This window comes from Alnus glutinosa, chromosome 6 (genome assembly GCF_958979055.1).
Source record: "Alnus glutinosa chromosome 6, dhAlnGlut1.1, whole genome shotgun sequence".
In the NCBI taxonomy this organism is placed as follows: domain Eukaryota; kingdom Viridiplantae; phylum Streptophyta; class Magnoliopsida; order Fagales; family Betulaceae; genus Alnus; species Alnus glutinosa.
The window spans coordinates 2,620,297-2,640,196 of NC_084891.1; the positions used below are offsets into that span (position 1 = coordinate 2,620,297).

At 35.2% G+C, this 19,900-nt stretch overlaps 1 long non-coding RNA gene across 4 annotated transcripts; it reads right to left on the reverse strand.

The window, feature by feature from the left end:
• Positions 1–1,104: 1,104 nt before the first annotated feature.
• On the reverse strand, positions 1,105–17,721 carry LOC133870431 (uncharacterized). 4 transcript variants are annotated; one of them, XR_009900727.1, is made up of 8 exons: positions 16,107–17,721; positions 15,911–15,998; positions 15,563–15,633; positions 15,323–15,424; positions 13,137–13,216; positions 10,132–10,214; positions 2,140–2,294; positions 1,105–1,521 (listed from the first exon to the last, which is right to left on the reverse strand). It is a non-coding gene; the product is annotated as an uncharacterized LOC133870431 (long non-coding RNA). The 4 variants fall into 4 exon arrangements; XR_009900726.1 differs by having other exon boundaries at positions 15,911–15,982; positions 16,107–17,720; XR_009900728.1 differs by having other exon boundaries at positions 15,323–15,397; positions 15,911–17,720.
• Positions 17,722–19,900: the final 2,179 nt, after the last annotated feature.

Genomic DNA, 19,900 nt, shown 5'->3' on the forward strand with positions numbered 1-19,900 from the left:
ATCCTAACGGGTCTAATTTCAACTAAAATTGGATCCAAACCAAACCAATATATGAGAATTACATGTTTTAAGGAAAAATATCAATTTAATAAATTTAGTTAGAAAATTTTTATTCAATTCAGTTTTTGGAGGAAAACTGTCATTTGTTTATGATTATTTGTTTTTTCTTATTCGTTGAGAAAAACTAAAATAAACACCACTTCACTAATCTATTTGAATATATTAATAAAATAAAACAATTTATTTTTATTTTTCTTCTTTCAATTCTTTGATTCTCAGAATCCAAAGAGAGCAACCACAAAATGACTTTTAAGAATTAAAAATTATAAAAAGGATGCTTCCTGGTTAGCTAGCGCAATAACCATGAAATATCTTTCTTTTTTTTTCCTTAAAATCTTTATTTATTAATAATTCAAAAACCAAAACACCTTTTAAACGTGAATCTTACCAAAAAAAAAAAAAAAAAATCACATTTCATTTTTCATAGTACATGAAAACATTATATATATATATATATATATATATATATATATATATATATATATATATATATATATATATATATATATATACATATATTTTCAAAAATAAAAAATCAAACACTTTTCAAAACACGGGCTTTGTTTGTTGAATAAGTAAATAATTCCCCCAAAGAGAGTTATTTTTAGCCTTCATTACTCCTGATGGAGAACCTGTAACAAAACTAAGAGGTCATATTTTCTTTTTAATTCTTTAACAATTCTTGGAAAATTCATGGTGGGTGAGTCTCTTCACAACAGAGTTGTTTCGGTTTTTTTTTTTTTTGAAAAAAAAAATTATGAAAAAATGTATGCATTGTCCCTAGAGTACGTGATGCTAGGGAGTCTACATAAAATATCAAAACAAATTTAAAAAACTTTATTCATTGAAATAACATTTGGTTAAAAATGTTGTGTGCATGAAGTTTTACATTCACTTAATGCTTTACAATATGTTAAAGAATATATATATATATATATATATATATATTTCATTAAGAAAATATATAAGCAACAAAGATAACATTTAAGATTTGGTAATATATATAGAATCCCCCCATTTTTTAAGATTTGGTAACAAAACCGATGCACAAAAGTAGAAATCTATTCTCGATCTCTCATGGTGTGAACACCTGAATTGGTCATTCCATACCCTTTAATTTGTAGGATCTAGAGTCCCTCATGTTGTTTTTTTCTTTTTTGTGTAAATAAGAATTTTATAGACAGAAAGATTTACAAGCTAGAACACTGAGGCAAACCCCAAGCTCAAATATGATCTCCTTGAACAAGGGAGTAGGTTGTGTTGAGCTTTGGGGCTTAGGGAACCCTAATGCTTGTTTTGAGAATTAATAAAAACTAACTTATCCACTTAAAAAAGAAAAAAGAAACAGAAACACTACTTTTGATCGATCCTCTTCGACTGTGCATGCACAATAAGCAATCGGCAGAGTATATTCAACGCAGGCCACCAAGCACAAAGCTGATGATCATCATGTTCCACATCCTGCAAACAATTGACAAAGGAGTTAATTAATACATCACTATGGAGACAATGATCACACTCACGTACACCAACTAGCTAGTATGGGGCAAATGTCTTTATCGAGCAGTACAACAACTCCATATATATATACCCCAGCCATGATTGAAAGGCCAAGCTTTAATTTTATTAAAATATTTAAGGTGCGCCACCTTTTTTGGACTATTTTCTATGCACTACAATTGCAACAATTATATAACAATTCCCTAATTTTTGTCCACATCCCCCATTTCACTTCCCACTTCCCACTTCCCACTTCCTGGCTTTGCATAATCTAAAGCCCCATTAATTCCTGCAAGCTTATCTGCACTAATTACCAGACTCCACATGTCCTCGAGCGAATCTACATGCGGACACTAAATTGGGATTGAGGACTAGGCCTACCTTAATTTTGTATTAGGAACTACTAAGACAAGATTCACTAGCTAAAATGTCACTAGCTATATATGATTGTGGCTTTAAAAATCACAATTAGATTTTGAATGGATCACTATTCATGAATTTTGATCCATTTGTGATTTTAAAAGTCATATCAACTTTAAGACATTAAAAAGATGATAAAAAGATGGTCACTAGCATTACCTGTTAACCACTGCAAAAACGACACAATCCACGACCGCTAAACCTCGAAACCCAATCAACTCACCATACATCGCTCATCTGCAAATCTTCCATAACCAAACACCACGATTCCCGATCCCAGTTGGTGAGTAATACCTCCATCAACACATCTTGACCTAAGACGAAACATAGCTAAGGAGCGAATAATAGAAAAGAATAAACAATATACGGTAGCGTTAATAGACAATATTTGTCCATAAATGTTTGCTTAGGTTGCTAAGAGAAGTGTGTTAAATTCTTGAAGCTAAAGAGCGAGGTAAGTAGATATGATCATGCATTTTCTTTCTTTTAAATTTTAATGCAATTGTTGTCTTAAAATTGTTTTAATCACATTCTATGTTAAGACTAAGGGTTTAAATGTTAAGTTTTAATGGGATGAGTTGTAATAACAGTAATACAATGGATTGAGTTTTCATTTGTTATGAAATGTTTGGTTTACTTTAATTTTCAGTTTATGAAATTCTTATATATTATGTTTCTGATTAGAGTGATGACTAATATCGTCTTCCTATGAGAAGGGGGCGTTACATCTTTGTCCTTGGCCTATTGTGGTTTTGGATTTCCTACATGGTTGATGATATTGCTTGGGGTTTTCTTAAATTTTTTGCATTTCTTTGTGGATTTAATTATATTTCTTTGTCATTTACCCAAAAAAACTCTCCACATCTCACCTTCCTATAATTCCAAAACAACCTCAAAGGTTTTTTGCATCAGGCCGTGATGATTTTTCTATGGCCTTCTTCCAAACATGTTGGAATAGGATTAAAGATGATGTCATAAGGGTTTTCCACGATTTTCATGCTAAAGGTAAGTTTAAAAAAATCCTTAATGCTACTTTTATTATCTCATTCCAAAAAAGAGTAGGGTTGTTGTTAAAGATTTTAGACCTAGCTATCAGTATTGTGAATGAGATTTAGAACATTATTGCCAAAATTTGTTTGTCAATGGTAGGCAAATTCTAAATTCCGTCTTCATTGCTAATGAATGCTTGGACAATAGGATTAGATTTCGTGTTCCCGGTGTACTTTGCAAACTAGCTATAAAGAAGACCTATGATCATGTCATCTGGGAGTTTTATTTTGTACTAGTTAAGGAGAGGTAATTTGGGGGAGAAATGGTGTAATTGGATAACGCAATGAATTTCTTCGGTGCGTTTTTTCGTTTTGGTGAATGGAACTACCCCTTCAAGTTTCTTAAGTAGTTCTCATAGTTTGAGATAGGGCGATCCTCTATCTTCTTTTCTCTTTTTCATTGTTATGAAGGCTCTAAGTAAAATGATTTCTACTAATTAATGTTGATAGGGGCTGTTTTTTTTCAAGCTTTTCTGTGGGGTATATGAACTCCGATGTGCTTCATATCTCACGTACATCTTCTGTTTGTATATTACACTTTGATTTTCTATGGGACTAACCCTGATCACATCCATTGTTTGTGTGCCTTATTCTTATGCTTTGAAGTTGTATCCGGTCAGACAGTTAATTTGGCCAAATCAAAGTTGGTTCCCGCTATGCCCATAATGTTAATGGCTTGGCTACCATTCTAGGTTGTGGGGTGTGTTCTTTGCCTTTGAAATATCTTGGCCTTCCTTTGAGAGCTTCTTTTAAGGCCAAGTCAATGAGATTGTGTTATTGAAAAGATTGAGCGCCGTTTGGCGGGGTGAAAAATGATGTATTTGTCTAAGGGCGGAAGGATTACTTGAATAAAAAAATAAAAAAAAAAGTACCCTCTCCAATTCACCCACATATTTTACATCTCTTTCCCCTTCCTAGTTCTTACTGGTGTTGCCAATCGCATAGAAAAGCTACAACGAGATTTCTTGTTGAGTGGATAACAGAATGAGTTCAAATTTCAGCTTGTTAGTTGGTCCAAGGTTTTTTCCCCAATTTTTTAGGGAGGATTGGAGTTCGAAATTTACTTTTATTCAACCGTACTCTTTTGAAGAAGTGGCTTTGGTGTTCTGTGCATGAGAGAGTCCTTACGGATAATTGTAGTGGCCATTAAGTATGGTTGTTCGTGGGGTGGTGTTCTAATGAGGATCATGGGTCGTATGGGTTAGGGTGATAGCAAATTATCAGGAGGAATTGGGGGGGATTTTTCTCGTCATACCAAATTTGAAGTGGGTGATAGTTCCAATATTAGATTCTACCATGACTTGTGATGTGGAGATCAAGCATTGGAGGAATCTTTTTCGGTTTTGTATAGTATTGCCTGTGCAAAAGATGCTTCAGTAATAGATTGCTTGGAGTTATCTAGTGGTTCTAATATATGGAATATAAGTTTCACTAGAGCGGTTCATGACTGGAAAATTGATGTCTTTACTTTGTTTTTTTATTTGTTGTATTCTCTTTGATTGAGACAGGGAGGTGACGACAAGCTATTGGGCTCCTTCCAAGTGAGGAATGTTTGATGTAAGATCTTTCTATAACGTCATTGTACCTCATGAGAGCACCCCCTTTCCTTGGAATAGTATTTGGCAGCATAAGATTCCTTTGAGAGTGGCCTTTTTTGCTTGGACATCCGCCCTATGGAAAATCACAACTATAGATAACCTAAGAAAATAAAGTGTCATTGTAGTTAACTGGTGTTGTATGTGCAAAAGGAGTGAGGAGACTGTAGATCATCTTCTTCTCTAATATGAGACCGCAAGTCCTTTGTGGAGTGCTACATTCAATGTGTAGCTTGAGTTATGCCTATATTAACGCATCTAACTTATCCCCTAAAGACTCGTATCCTATACGTGAGTCTAGGGAGCCTATAGATAATCATCACGTCTGGAACTCTAGTGATAGAGATAGAGCCTAGAGTTATACTAGAACTATAACTCTTTGTAAACGCATGTTGTGATAGAATGATAAGGTCCAGCATACGGTGATAGGTAGATAAGAATGGATTCGAATGTAGAGAGGTAGAGTTGTAGCTATTCTAGTATTCTGTAAATCTATATATATCAATACATACTCACCAAGATGAGCACAGTGTAAATTATACAGCAAAAGGTTTCGGAAACTAAGATGTTCTATTATGGTATCAAAACAGCCTATAGACCAACGTCTTGATCCATATGTCTGTCTCTGAACCTAACACTCCTACTGCTGTCATAGCCTCTAAACCTACCTCTCCTGATATCTCCATTGCTTCTGTTTCTGTCATGGCTTCACCGCCCCACCCAACTAACCATAGTTCTGTTATTTTTACCGTCCCTAACATGAATCATTCCCTACATATCAAGCTATCCAAAGGGAATTTCATGGCCTGGAGGACGCAGATCATTGCCTACATCAAAGGGCAAGATGCTTTTGGGTTTCTAGATGGCTCATCTCAGCCCCAGATTCTTCCAAATACCAACACTACTGTTGGTGCTCCTGCCACCATGGTCAATCCAAAATACCTTGCGTGGTGTCAAAAGGATCAAATGATCCTCAATGTCTTCATCAACACCCTCTCTGAGCCGTATGCGGTTCATGTTGTCCGCTATGCTACGGCCAGTACTCTGTGGAACACATTGGCCACCATGTTTGCATCTCAAGCCCAGGCTCATGTCATGCAAATTTACTTCCAACTTGCCACGGTCAAGAAGGGAAATAACTCCATCATTGAGTAGTTCCAGACCATCAAGACCTTGAGCGACACTTTGGTTGCTGCTGGACAGCCTTTCAATGACTTTAAAAGTGTTTCTTTTCTTCTCAAAGACCTTGGCTCCGAGTTTGATCCTTTTGTTACTTCTGTAACGACCCAGGTGGATCATTTATCTTTGGATGAGCTGTATGGGCATCTCATGGCTCATAAGATTCGAATTAAGCAGCAACTTTCCTCTCTCGACCTCACTCAGCCTTCTACCAACTATTCTCCTCGAGCTCCCATGCACAGAGGCAGAGGCTATCGTGGCCGAGGCTCCTCATCTGGTGGACACTCTTATTTTCGTGTCCAGGCGCATCTTTTAGCAATCGTGGACGTGGTTCCTACTTCAACAATGATGCTGCTCCTACTTCCCGGCCTATATGTTAGTTTTGTGGTAGGATCAACCACACCATTGCTCGGTGCTACCAAAGGCTCAAATCAACCCATTCCTCGAATTCACAGCAGCATCCATAGACCTATTAGTAGAATCCCTAGGCCTACTATTCTCCTGCCCTACCAAATGAGAAAAATTGGTACCTCGATACTGAGGCGACTCACCATGGCACTAGTGAGCTTAAACAACTCAACCTATCAACTAAGGATTATTACGAGCAGGACCAGATTCATGTAGGAAATGACACAAGTTTGCCTATAACTCACATTGGTTATGCACTTCTCGTTCTTACTCATCGTCAACATCTCCTTAAACAACTTCTTCTTGTTCCTCTAATAAGCAAAAACCTTCTCTCTGTTCAAAAATTTGCTCTTGATAATTCATTATTTTTTTAATTTCATTCTTCTCATTTTTTGATTAAGGACTGTTAAATAGGGATCACTCTACATCACGACCCACTTAAGGATGGACTTTATCAACTTCATCCAATTCTTCCATCAATAATCAAGCCCTTGAAGGTGAACGTACTTCCCCCGATCACTGGCACAAGCGCTTAGGTCATCCCGCTCTTTGCACAGTTCAAAGTGTCCTATTTATGTTTCAGCTTCCAGTCATCCCCAACAGGGCATCGACTCCTTGTCCTTATGCCAAAGGACATCAATTGTCATTTCTAGTTTCAACTTCTAGCATTTGTAATCCTTTGGATTTGATTTATTCAGATGTATGGGGGCGTTCCCCAACTCTTTCTATAAATGGTAATCATTATTATGTGTCTTTTATTTATGCTTTCAGTCGTTTCACATGGGTATTTTCCAACCAATCTAAGTTTGATGTTATGCCTATCTTTTTAAACTCCAAATTTAAAGTGTTCAAACAAATTGGGGTGGTGAATATCACAGTCTCAACACTTATTTTCAATCTATTGGCATCATCTATCGTCTCTCATGTCCTCACACACACCAACAACATGGATGTGCTGAAAAGAAACACCTTCATCTCATTGACACTACATTAGCCCTCCTAGCTGAAAGTAATCTTTCCCAAAATTTTTTGGGATGAGGCATGACTCACCTCTTGTTACCTAATAAATCAGTTGCCCACTCCATTTCTAAAAAATAAGTCTCCTTTTCAAAAATTGTTTAACCGCACACCTGATAACACATTCCTCAAGATCTTTGGGTGTGCATGTTTCATTAACCTTCATCCCTACAATTCTCATATTTTTCCCTCTATTCCAAAGAATGTATCTTCCTCAGCTATAGTCCTAATCACAAAGGCTACAAATGCTATCACATTGAGTTTGACCGCATGTACATCTCACAGGATGTGGTATTCCATGAAGATCGGTTTCCTTTTGCTGCCGCATCATCACCCACTGAAGTTCCTCCTTTCCTCCTTACTCCTTTTATTCCTCATCTACATCTTTCAACACCTACAGAAACTTGGCGTGCTCTTCTTGTTGCATCATCTCATACAATTCCAGCATCTTCTCCTGTGTCACATTCTTCTTCTACAGAACCAAGTGTGACTATTTCAGATTCGAACACTCCAACATCCCATGCTTGCATTCATCCTATGCGCACAAAGGCCCTCAATAATATTGTCTAGCAGAGGCAGCTCACAGATGGTACAATCAGGTATCTTATACCTTGAGCACTATTGTCTAAGACTCACTCAACTCTTATAGAGCGTACATGCTTCTCAAATGCAGTCACAATTCCATAATGGAGTGCTACAATGCAAGTGGAATTTAATGCCTTTCTTTAAAACCAGATTTGGTCCCTTGTTCCTCCAATGGCTGCCACAAACATAGTATGCTATAAATGGGTCTTCAAGTTCAAAAGGAAGGTTGATGGGTCAATTGAATGCCATAAGGCAAGGCTGGTTGCCAAAGGCTTTCACCGAGAAGCTGGAATTGACTTTGGTGAGACCTATAGTCCGGTTGTTAAACCTACAACCATCCGTATTGTATTATCTATTGCCTACTCTATAGGTTGGGCTCTCAAACAAATCGATATTCAAAATGCCTTCCTTCATGGCTTCCTGTCCGAAGAAGTACACATGGTGTAACCACCCGGTTTCATCAATCCAAACTATCCACAGCATGTATGCAAGCTCCACAAGGCCCTATATGGTTTAAAAACAATCTCCTCATGCCTGGTTGTCTATACTAAGTGAGAAATTGATTCAACTTGGCTTCACGGCATCAAAGACAGATTTATCATTGTTCATTTACAGCAACAAATCAGTCACCATGTTCCTTCTCATCTATGTAGATGACATCATCATGACCGGCTCTATACCTGCTACAATTACAGAACTGTTTCAGCTCCTTAGTATCGACTTTGCTATTAAGGACTTGGGTGATCTTCTCTACTTTCTTGAGGTTAAAGTTCTCAAAGTCAACTCCGATCTCCTTCTCTCCCAATGAAGGTATATTTTGGATCTATTGAAGAAAACAAACATGTTGGAGGCCAAACCTATCACCTCCCGTATGTCATCCTCCTCAGTTCTGTCAGCTTTTGCGAGTGATCCAATGGAAGATCCTTCTCTATATCGCAGTACTGTTGGCTCACTACAATACCTATCATTGACAAGGCCTGACTTGGGGTTTGATGTTAAATGTGTCTGTCAGTTCATGCATAGACCAACTAAACTACACTAGCAAGCTGTAATAAAGATTCTAAGATACCTCAAGCACACAATTTCTCATGGCCTACTTCTACATTGAACATAGTGTAACAGCCTACAAGCCGACAAAAATGTTGATTGGGTAGGCTGCCCAGATGATGGCCGCTCCACAGGAGCCTATTGTGTCTTTCTTGGCTCAAACTTGATCTCATGGAGCTCTAGGAAGCAACCCACCATCTTGTGATCATCTACAGAGGCCGAATACAAATCAGTTGCCAACACCACTGTTGATCTTATGTGGATTAAAGTTCTTCTTCATGAACTCGATATCTCTCTCACTTCTACACCTAAACTATGGTGTAACAACATTGGCGGTACAATCTAGTTTTTCATGCACGAACAAAGCATGTAGAAATCGACTTCCACTTTGTTAGGGATCGCGTTGTAGACAAATCTTTGGAAATACTCTTCATTCGAAGCTCAGACCAACTAGCAGATGTTCTGACCAAACCTCTTGTTTCCACTCGATTACAAAGGTTGTGTTTCAAGCTCAATGTATGTTCTCCCCTTGTTGACCTTGTGGGATGGTATTAGCACATCTAACTTATCCCCTAAAGACTCACATCCTATACGTGAGTCTAGGGAAACTAAAGATAATCATCACATCTGGAACTCTAGTGATAGAGATATAACCTAGAATTATACTAGAACTATACAACTTTGTAAACGCATGCTATGATAGAATGATAAGGTCCAGCATGCAGTGATAGGTAGATAAGAATGGATTCAAATGCAGAGAGGTAGTGTTGTAGCTATTCTAGTATTCTGTAAATCTATATATATCAATACATGCTCATCAAGATGAGCACAGTGGAAATTATACAGCAAAAGGTTTCAAGTACTAGGGTGTTTTATTAACTTAGAAGAGTGTGTTCTATTAGCCTAGAAGAGTTGTTGACCTTTTTGCTTGTTGGAGAGAGTTGGGAGGTAGTTCTCAGTGTGTAGCTGTGAGGAATTTGGTCCTGACATGCCTTTTTTAGTGTCTTTGGAGAGAGAAATGATAAATGTTTTTGAAGATCATAAAAGGACAGTAGTGAAACTAAAGTCTTTCTTCCTCAAAACTCTTTACCTCTGGACAACTGCATTAGATTTTTATATGCCTAGTTTTCATAATTTTCTCAACTTGTTTTCTCTTTCTAACTTGGTATTTTTCTTGTATACTTCATGCGTACTTGGATTGTGTCTTTTGTGCTTTTAATGATATTTCGTTTAATTCAAAAAAAAAAAAAAAAATTGATCCCCATCATTACCATCTTTTATCATATCATGACCCACTGGTCCTTTTACTTCCTCAAAGAAGAAAGCTCCAAAGGCTAGCCGATTTCTCAACTTTCTGCACCATGAGAGAGAGAGAGAGAGAGAGAAGAGATGAGAACTTTTGCATGAATAAGAAAGCATTAAACATCAACCAAATTAAACTGATATATATACAACAAAAAGTGCCTTTTATATGCTGGTTACATTAATGCACTTAATGTGCACTGTTCATGCCAGATGTTTTCTCGTCTTTAATTAGAAACAAGATTAATACAAGAACATCTTTCAAATGTTCTCCAAAAGGAATTTTTCAAAAACAAGGGCCAAACGTATTTTCATGATGTAAAGAATAGCTTTTTCTGTTCAAGACCAGATATTTTTTTAATTGGTTAGCAAACATGCCCTCCACAACTAATTAATCTTCATGTCATGGTGCCAGTTAGAGTTGTAGTTCAAAAAAATCACTGCTTGCAACAGTGTTATATTAGTTTTTAATAATAATTTTAAAAAAAAAAAAAAAACAATGAAATAAATGAACAACAATGGCAATATGCTAAGCTACAGGCCTGAAATATATCAAAGAATTTTCTGTTCTCTTAATCTAAATTTTCATAATACACATCACTAGTTATAGACATATAAATTAATATACAAACATATATCTACATATATATAGTCATCTATTCCCCATTATGAACTATTCAACATTGTTGTTCCTAATTAAAACCGTCAAGAAAAATATTTATGAAGTCTTCCCACTCAAGAAGAAAAATGAAATAAAAAAGATCCACGGAAAAATCAATATAAAATTAATTGTAAGGCTAAAAGTAAGGGGAAAGGGGAAAGCTTAGGAAATACCTCAATATCAAAGAAACAAGTAACAATTTCTTAGAAAAATTATTAACATCAATCTATTAACTCTTGATTTACCCATACTTATATGTGCAATTAGAGCATCTCTAGTAACAATTGCTATTTTAACTTCTCGAAACACACTTTTTTATTTTTTATTTTGGTTACTACTTTTTCACTACAAACCCCAACAGAGAATATGTATTCAACCCTCTACTTTATTTAAATATTATTTTTTTAGGTTTTTTTTAATTCTCTCTCTCTCTCTCTCTCTCTCCCCCTTTTTTTTCTCCCTTTTTTTGCTTCTGTTTTTGGTTATCTAAAACAGTCCCAACCCCTTTTGTTTTCTATTAATCACCCTTTGTTTCTCTTTTGAAATCATGCAGGTTTGAATTCTTGTGCTTCTAGTGCTATTTTCAAGCTCAAATATCTGTTACGATTGGCAAAGAATCAGAGCGATTAGGGAGAGAGAAAAGGGAGAAAAATGAATACAAAAATCATACAATATGCTACAGTAAACTTACATATTACTTACAAATATGATATGAAAGTTTACTGTAGCAAAATTTTCAAAACAATTCATTTTAAAGCATTTGTTGGAGGAGAAAAATAGTCAATATTAATTATATTTAGCTATTATGTGACATTTCAAGCATCTTTTGGCCGGAGATGCTCTAAAGGTGGTCTAAGTTCGCAAATTCAAGGATACTCCATATATATACTTTGGTAGGACCACTTTCATGAGGCAAAGACATTTCTAATCGTAAACCCTACTCACCACAACAAAATGTCACTAGCAAACCAGCCAATATGGCTAATGAATCAGATAGTCAACTAATATAGAAGAGATACAGTACTCCGTTTCCTTCTTATATATAAGTAATTTATTGATAATATGAGAAAATCCAAGCACATAGGCAGTGAAAAAGGGATATTGTCCTAAAAATTACAGAGAGTAATGTTGTGAGTGCACTTGTGAGTGTGGATTCTCACATTGAAAAAGTATTAAAAAATTAAAAAATAATAATAATAAAAAATAAATAAAGCAGTTAATATACTTAAGTTGACCCAAGCCCATTAGCTTAGGCCTTTAGACTAGAATGATGTCCAAATATGTATGTTAATGTACTCAAGGTAAAAGCTCCTGAACCATTTATCTCCCCAACAAGTGATATTAGAGCAATGATTATCCTGGGAAGTGTCTGGATGCATTTGGTTTGGAGTTGCGTTCTGTGGTCCTCTAGGGCAACTCTTATACACGTGACACTCTTAAAAATAAAAAAAGACTCGCAAGTGATGAGAAGTTAGGTCAATGTGAAAAATACTAACAAATGAAGGGGAAATTGTTGTGAGTGCACTTGTGAGTGTTGAGTCCTACATTGAGAAAGTATAAAGAAAAACAGTAGTTAATATACATAAATATTGGACCCAATCCCATTAGCTTAGGCTTTTGGGTTAGAGTGGTGTCCAAGTATGAATATTAATGTACTCAAAGTAAAAACTCCTTAACCGTTTATCTCTCCAACAGGTAATTCAATAAATCACATAATCTGAGAGAGGATACAAAAGAAATGCCACCAAACTCAGCCATCCAATCAACAGAACTCATAGATACATGGTTACATTATCATGAACGTACTTTATGGTGCATAGGAATAGCACTGAACTTGTTATATTCATTATTAATCAAGCGACTACTATGAGAGAGTTACTTTAATATATAGAAGTCTTATAACTAGGGGCAGCAAATTCAAGCTTAATTGGGTGCATCTCAAAACAAAATCCCTCTTCCCCATTTCAAGAAATAAAATAATTTTCACTCCCCAACTCCATTCAAGCTTGGGAATAACATATTGAGTCCAAAACCTGAATCCCTGTTTTAACTAATCAATTTTTTTTTTTTAGGAACGAATAATGAATTAATTAATCATATATTACTCTTGCTTTTCCCTTGTGATTTTCTACAACAGAAAAATATGTTATCACTCTGTTTTAATTAAGATGTATTTTCTTATATTAAAAAAAATATATATATTTAGGCTTTTAGAATAAAAGTTCTGTTATCTTTTTATACTGCAGGCTGGGCATGAAGATCTGTAGAAGGTACCAAAATGTAATTAGGGTTTAATAAAGCTTGCAAATATACCTCTATGCATGGAAAGCTAGCTAGCTCCATAGCTTAGGCTTGGGGCTAATCCATCACCCATGTACATTGAAGATCCATGACTGACATGAATAAAAAAGATTGAAAGGATAATTCATTCAAGCACAAGGCATATATGCATTAAAAGAACAAAGAACTATAAGAATAATATCCTGGAATTTTGTAGAAACATAAAACTAATAACGCAAATACATGAGCTATTCACAAAGAAATCCTTGAATATTTTCACTAATCCCAGCAATCACAAATGATGTTTTTTTGATATCACTGCTGTATCGATTGAATTTTGTATTCCAATTAAGATCTAGAAAACACAAAAGCACCTTGTGATAATATAAACCTAAATCTCTAAAAAGCCTATGTATAAATTATAGCTGCATATACATAAAAGCACCTTGTTATCACGGAGCCTCGCCTTCTTGTTCTAACAGTTGCACTGCTAAAGAGAAGTACTATTGTTCTAACAGTTGCATCTCTTTTTTATTCTTGTCAAATTATTCTAACAGTTGCATCTCTTTATCTTATATATCACGGAGCAACCGGAGGGTGGGTTGTTAGAGGCTAAAGAGAAGTACTATTGAGTACACTTTCGAAGGAAAATGTTAATTGGTGCTAAAATAATGGGCTGAGAATATAAAATTGACTTAATTACTAAAGTCTCCAAATTCAACTTCTACTTATTAAAGAGTTGACTCATATGAAACTAATAAATCAGAATTCATATTGGCAACTTCCATATATACAAAAGATAGTACTGTAAATTGACAGATCTAGTATAAGTTTGTTTACATAACTCAATAAGCATGGGAATTATTAATCGACCAGTGAGTTTTGTCAATTGTTCATGACACAAGAAATATAATCATCTTTATTTTGTGTTTGTCAAATTTCCACCCTAAAGCAAACACAACATCCTGAAAGCCAGCAATTTGGAAGCAACTCTTCATCTGAAAACACATGGAAAGTAGTAGTTGAACATGCCCAAATATGCAATCACAGTTCTTAAAGCCCACCAACTTGTCTAATGAATTTCTTGAAGGCATTCAAGATTGTTTTTCCTTGCCCCCCCTCCCTCTAAAAAAAAAAGGTACTTTCCTTAATTCTTCTTTTTTGGATGAATAAGCTAGGTACTTTTTCATTATCCGCTAGGGCTTGCATTTTATATTTCATGATTCTCTAACTCCTATCTTATTGTTTCAAGATTACTACAAGTTTTGTTATGTATAGTTTTTGTTTTGAGGTAGAAAATCAGTGGAAACTTAGCACAACAAGACCCTTGTATGGGCAGATCAACACTGAAATTAATTACATAGGTTTGTAAGGAAGAACTTTTCTGCATCTCAATCATATAGCAAAAGAAGAAAAATCAGTTGATCATGGTCTTTACAATATTGAAATCAAGCAGCTTAGAGCCTCAAGGAGAAATGTTTTCCCACCTTCCAAGAAAACTTTGTTTTGAGATATTGAAATTAGGATTTCACTACTAGCTGGTTTAATAGGATACTACATGCATTTATAATTACAATATATGTTAATTTGGATTGCACTACTAGTTGGTTTAATAGGATATCTGCATATATAATTAAAAATTTACATATATTGTACATATATACATCAGCACCAGTATATTTCTAACAAACCTCATCTAGATGAGCATATATATAATGACTTCATGATGTTATAAATTGGAAAATATATACTCTTATAGAATGAAGTTTCTTTGAAATATATCTCCACACGTACCCAAATAGTATATATATATATATAAAGATTCACACATTCATTAACCTGTATTCAATATTTATCCACCAACTAGTCTTCCATTTTGAGGACCATCCACCAACTACTATTCCACCTCCTTTTTCATACAACAACTGATTTTCAATGTGTTGCCTCTGAACTAATAAAAGTATAAAAGCATTAAAAATGAATTACGAAAACAATTATGTCCACACATTATCCACACTAAAGTAATATATAACCAAAATCAAAGGGCATTAACCAGCTGAAATTCTTGACCAATTATACCATAGTCAATTCAGTATATTCACTAGCTGCTTAGATAAGACATCAACATCTCTCAAAATGATTAGTTGTTAGCTTAACTACATAGCGCTAAATTAAATTCTACATAATCCCCAAATGCAACATTAATTTAAATAACAAACCTTCAAGTAATGACAAGGAAGCTTCTTCTTTCAATCAATTTCTTATGCACCAGACAGCCCATGATTTCAGGATCACTTTAACATTAAGAGAAAGAATTAACACTGAAAACGAGGCACAGCAAGAAAAAATAATTTAGAATACAAAACTTTGGTATATATATGATGTCACTCATGAATATGTACCAGCAACTAATTCCAACTTTTAAACAGGAAATATTATTCTGAAGCAGATTAAATTACCTTGACAAACATAGGATCATTCGAACATTCCATTTTGGCAACCCAAAGCATTTGGCAGGAACACTAAAGCTCTGAAATTGAATCATGAGAACATATAATAACATAATTAGTTGTAAGTCGGCATAAAATAATAGGATAACTAATTTATTTGACCTGATCGATGCTCCTACCAATGACCCCAAACATCCAAATATTGTTGATTACGATAAAGACAAGCATATAGATGCCAATATTATTTCAAAGCTCCAGAAAGAGTCAGCTCAAACTTATCTAGTTTCAGCTTAGACAGAACAAAAAGCCCAAAGCCAAATGATGGCGAAACTATGTCTATGACTCCATGTAATTAACCTGTTGAAAAACAACTCGAGCTGTCTGGCCTGTAATTTCAGTCTGCTCTTCACCTCATCATCAACCATCTCCCTATTAAAAAAAAAAACTTGGTTTCCAATATATATTTAATATATTTATATGTAGTTATATACTTATTGGAAGAAGTGGAAGCTACAAGTGCAACAAATAAAGTTAATGGAAGCATGCCCAAAACCTGGTTGACAAGTTTTTGATATCTGAGTTGACGCATTCGTGCCTACCTGCCTGCAAAACAAACTCTAAATACACAGGCAAAATAAAGGCCATAGCTGTTAAATTCTGATCATCACCATAACCTAACCAAAAGATGAAAGATGCTCAGAAAATTAGTTGTTTTCTTAGACCTAGAAAACCCTTTTGCCAGAATAGGGTTTCAAACCCATTAAAAAAAAAAAAAAAACATCTATCTGAAGGGAGGTAACAAGGAAGCAGAATCTGGGTAGATTCAGGTGAAAACAAAATCCAATCAGAACCAATTATCGAGTGAAAAACGCATGCGCAGGAATAAAAAAAAGGGAACGGCGATAGAAAGAAGAAGGTGAAAGGAGAAAGGAAGGAGGGTTGGTGAGGACCATACTATATACTCCTACATAACGGGAATGGTCCCATGATATATAAACAAGATAATTTGCCGCTTAATCCGCACAGTAATTAATCAGGCACACCTTCTCATGAAAACGCCATCAAAAGTCACGCTTTCAATACACAATCACCACTGTAACATATAATTATTCGTCAAAAATTTCAAACAATAGACTACTACTCTAGATGCACTGTTTGACACACACCCTTTCAACCCTCTATTTGATCAAGTCTCACAACGCCACGAGAAAGATCAAGGAGATCGAAAATATTAAAAAGAGAACAATAAAAATAATAAAATAATAGAAAAATAAAGAGAGGATCTGGAACAATGGCAGGCCTCCTCCGGCACCGGAATCTGACAGAAAGAGAAGTGAGCACGCAAAAGAAATAGCATAGACTTATACCATCTACCTCTGTGTGCTCACTCTCTTCTGTCAATTTCTATGTCCCAGGGAAACAACAAACAGAAATTAGAAGCGAAAAAAGGAATAAAGATGGCTTTATTCCCAGATGTGGAAACGAAAGGATTCAGCGAACAAACTCAAAGAAGGAAAAAAGATATGAGTCAGATCTGAGAACGCAGTGAGACCCATTTAAGGAAAGCAATTGAAAGTCACTCAAAATCTATGATCCTATATTCCCATTCTCTTTCGGTGCAAAAAAACTGGGAAACTTTCAATGAGGATTTAGGGTTTTTTCCACACCAAGAAAAAAGCCACAAACCCAAGAAAAAGAAAAACAGAAAATAAACAAACAAACCCTCTCTCTCTCTCTTCTTTCACTACTGCCTCCCTTGTATTCCCTGCTCCTCTCTCATGCATGACGTACAGGTGTCGAAAACACGCCGCCCGAGCCTGACTTCTCTCAGAACAAATCAAACAGTGCCGACGGGCACCCAAGAAATTGCACCAAAAAAGGGCCAAATAAGGAATGGAAAGGAAGTGAGAGAGAGAAAGACAGAGCTTTGATGGATGGATAGAAGTTGGAAGGAGGAGTCTCTTGACTCTTTAAAGTCTCTCTAATGAACTGTGGTTTGCTTTGGATTGGCTTTTTTTTCTCATCATGATTCCGGTACGTGTGTACATCTGTGCGTGTGTGTGTGTGGTTCGTTGGTGTTTTTGGGGAAGACAAAAGAGTACACGAAGCTTTTTCGAGGAGGAAAAAAGGAGACAGAGAGAGAGAGAGAAGAGGGCAACGTATACGGATGGGATTGGTTGGCTCAGATATTTCGCAGGCTACGTGTTGTTAATCATGGGTCGGTGACTCCATCTGGAGTCACCGTCGTTGATTGGACTCCGGTGACAGACCATTCCCTGCCCTCAGATCACAAATGATGATGGGGCCAGCCCCACGGCGCCCGCTTGTCCTTTATGGCGTCTGCTCGGAAATTGGGGCTGATGGGACTGCGTCACCAGGGGAGACAGACTCGGATGTGCGACCGCACCAATCACTATGAGCCTTGCACGGATTAATTAACTTAATCATTCTCTAACGTACCGTGACGTGGCAGCCTCTGACTGCTATCCCCGTACCAGGGTCAAAACCGGAACTTGCTGTGAGAGTTAACTAACCCTACCAAATCCGTAACCCCCCCTCCCAACGGATACAGCTTTCAGATTTTAATATTCCTTTTTTTTTATTATTATAATTAACAATTGATTATTATTTTCTATTTATGACCCCATTGTGAACAGTTGTTGTTGGGTTGTCACTTCTCTCGTTTTGTTGGGTGTCAATCATCATGACCCCTCCACACTAATCAATTTTTTTAATCATTTATTTATTAAATAGCTCCTTTTGGTCCATCATTTTAATTGAAGTCTAAATATGTGTTTTTTTTTTTTTAATAAAATTAGGAAAGGTTTCCCCTTTCATAGTTTATTTAAATAAAAAATATAACCGTGTAAAGATATGGACTATACATTTTTAAAGATGCATGATTTTTAAAGTTTAATATAGATTTTTAAAGTTCAAATCGTAACTTTGTCAAACGCTTAACTACATTTAAAAATTGCTATTTTTTCAAAAAATAATATTAGAAACCACAAATAATAAAATAAAAGTGTAATTAATTTTTAAATTCTAATATTACTCTTTTTTAATACTGGCCGTTTTGAAATCGTTAACAAAAACATATATAGTAAGAGCACTAACAATAGATTCCTAACTATTTTTCTTATATTTAGGGAACAAAATTACTTTTTGTTTCCCTATAAAAAAAATATTTCACAATAGATTCTTTTATATTTCTCTATATCAATTAAATATTTTTTATTTACGAGTAATGCTACATATCATCCATTTGTCCTCATTTTATCCTCCCAAAATTGATGTGGCTCTTAAAATCACCGTTTGATCAAAATTCAATAATGATCTATCATAAATTCAACGGTGATTTTAAGAGTCACATCAATTTTGGGAGGATAAAAGGAGGACAAAGAGATGATATATAGCATTACTCATTTTTTTTACTCTCATTTTATTCTTTTTCTCTTTCCTACTTTTTCTCTGTTCCCTATATCAATTAAATTTTTTTTTTTTTATATGTAGATAATACATTGCGAATGTACAGTGTCCATGTATATTTAGGGAATTACTTGTACATTCCCAAGGCCCTAACGCATATTTAGAGCATTTGTTATGATAGGTTTTTTTGTGTTTTTCATTAAATTTTTTCTAAATATAGATAAGGGAACCGATATAAAAAATTTATTACTAGTGCTCTAAGCATTATTTTTGATGGATCAAATTTGTCATTGACCAACGTTAATGCGTCCATTTTATTCTTTATTGTTTTTGTTGCGACCCATAATCATGGACATGGTTTAGATGGCAATAAAAAAACATCCATCATTGAACTCCCATTTTATAAGCAATCCAACTAACCAACCTAACCAATAGGAATTACAAAGAACATCTATCGGTCTAATCCTCAGTACTTGTGGTATTCCATTCCTCACTCACTAAATATGGTTCCTTCCCCCATGCCTAGATCTCCAAATTAATACTAACCAAATCTCACTAAGAATAATGCTATAAATTATACTTTTTTTCACACCATTATTTCATTTTGTTGGCATAACAGTATCAATCAGCTCTTAAATTAATCTTTGCTTAAAAGAAAAAAAAAATAATTGACACTGCCACGTCAACATGTGGAACAACAGCGAGATAAAAGTATTGTTTTTAATATTATTTAGGATAATTGGATTTAAAACTAAACCCATTGAGATTATGAATAAATTATAAATACTCATCTCACATCCCACTCTCATCGACTCATACCACTGGCATTGCCACATCAATCCTTAAATTTTTTATTTTTTTAATAAAAACTGATCTAAAGGTAGATAGACATTGCCACATCAACTCAATAATATAAAA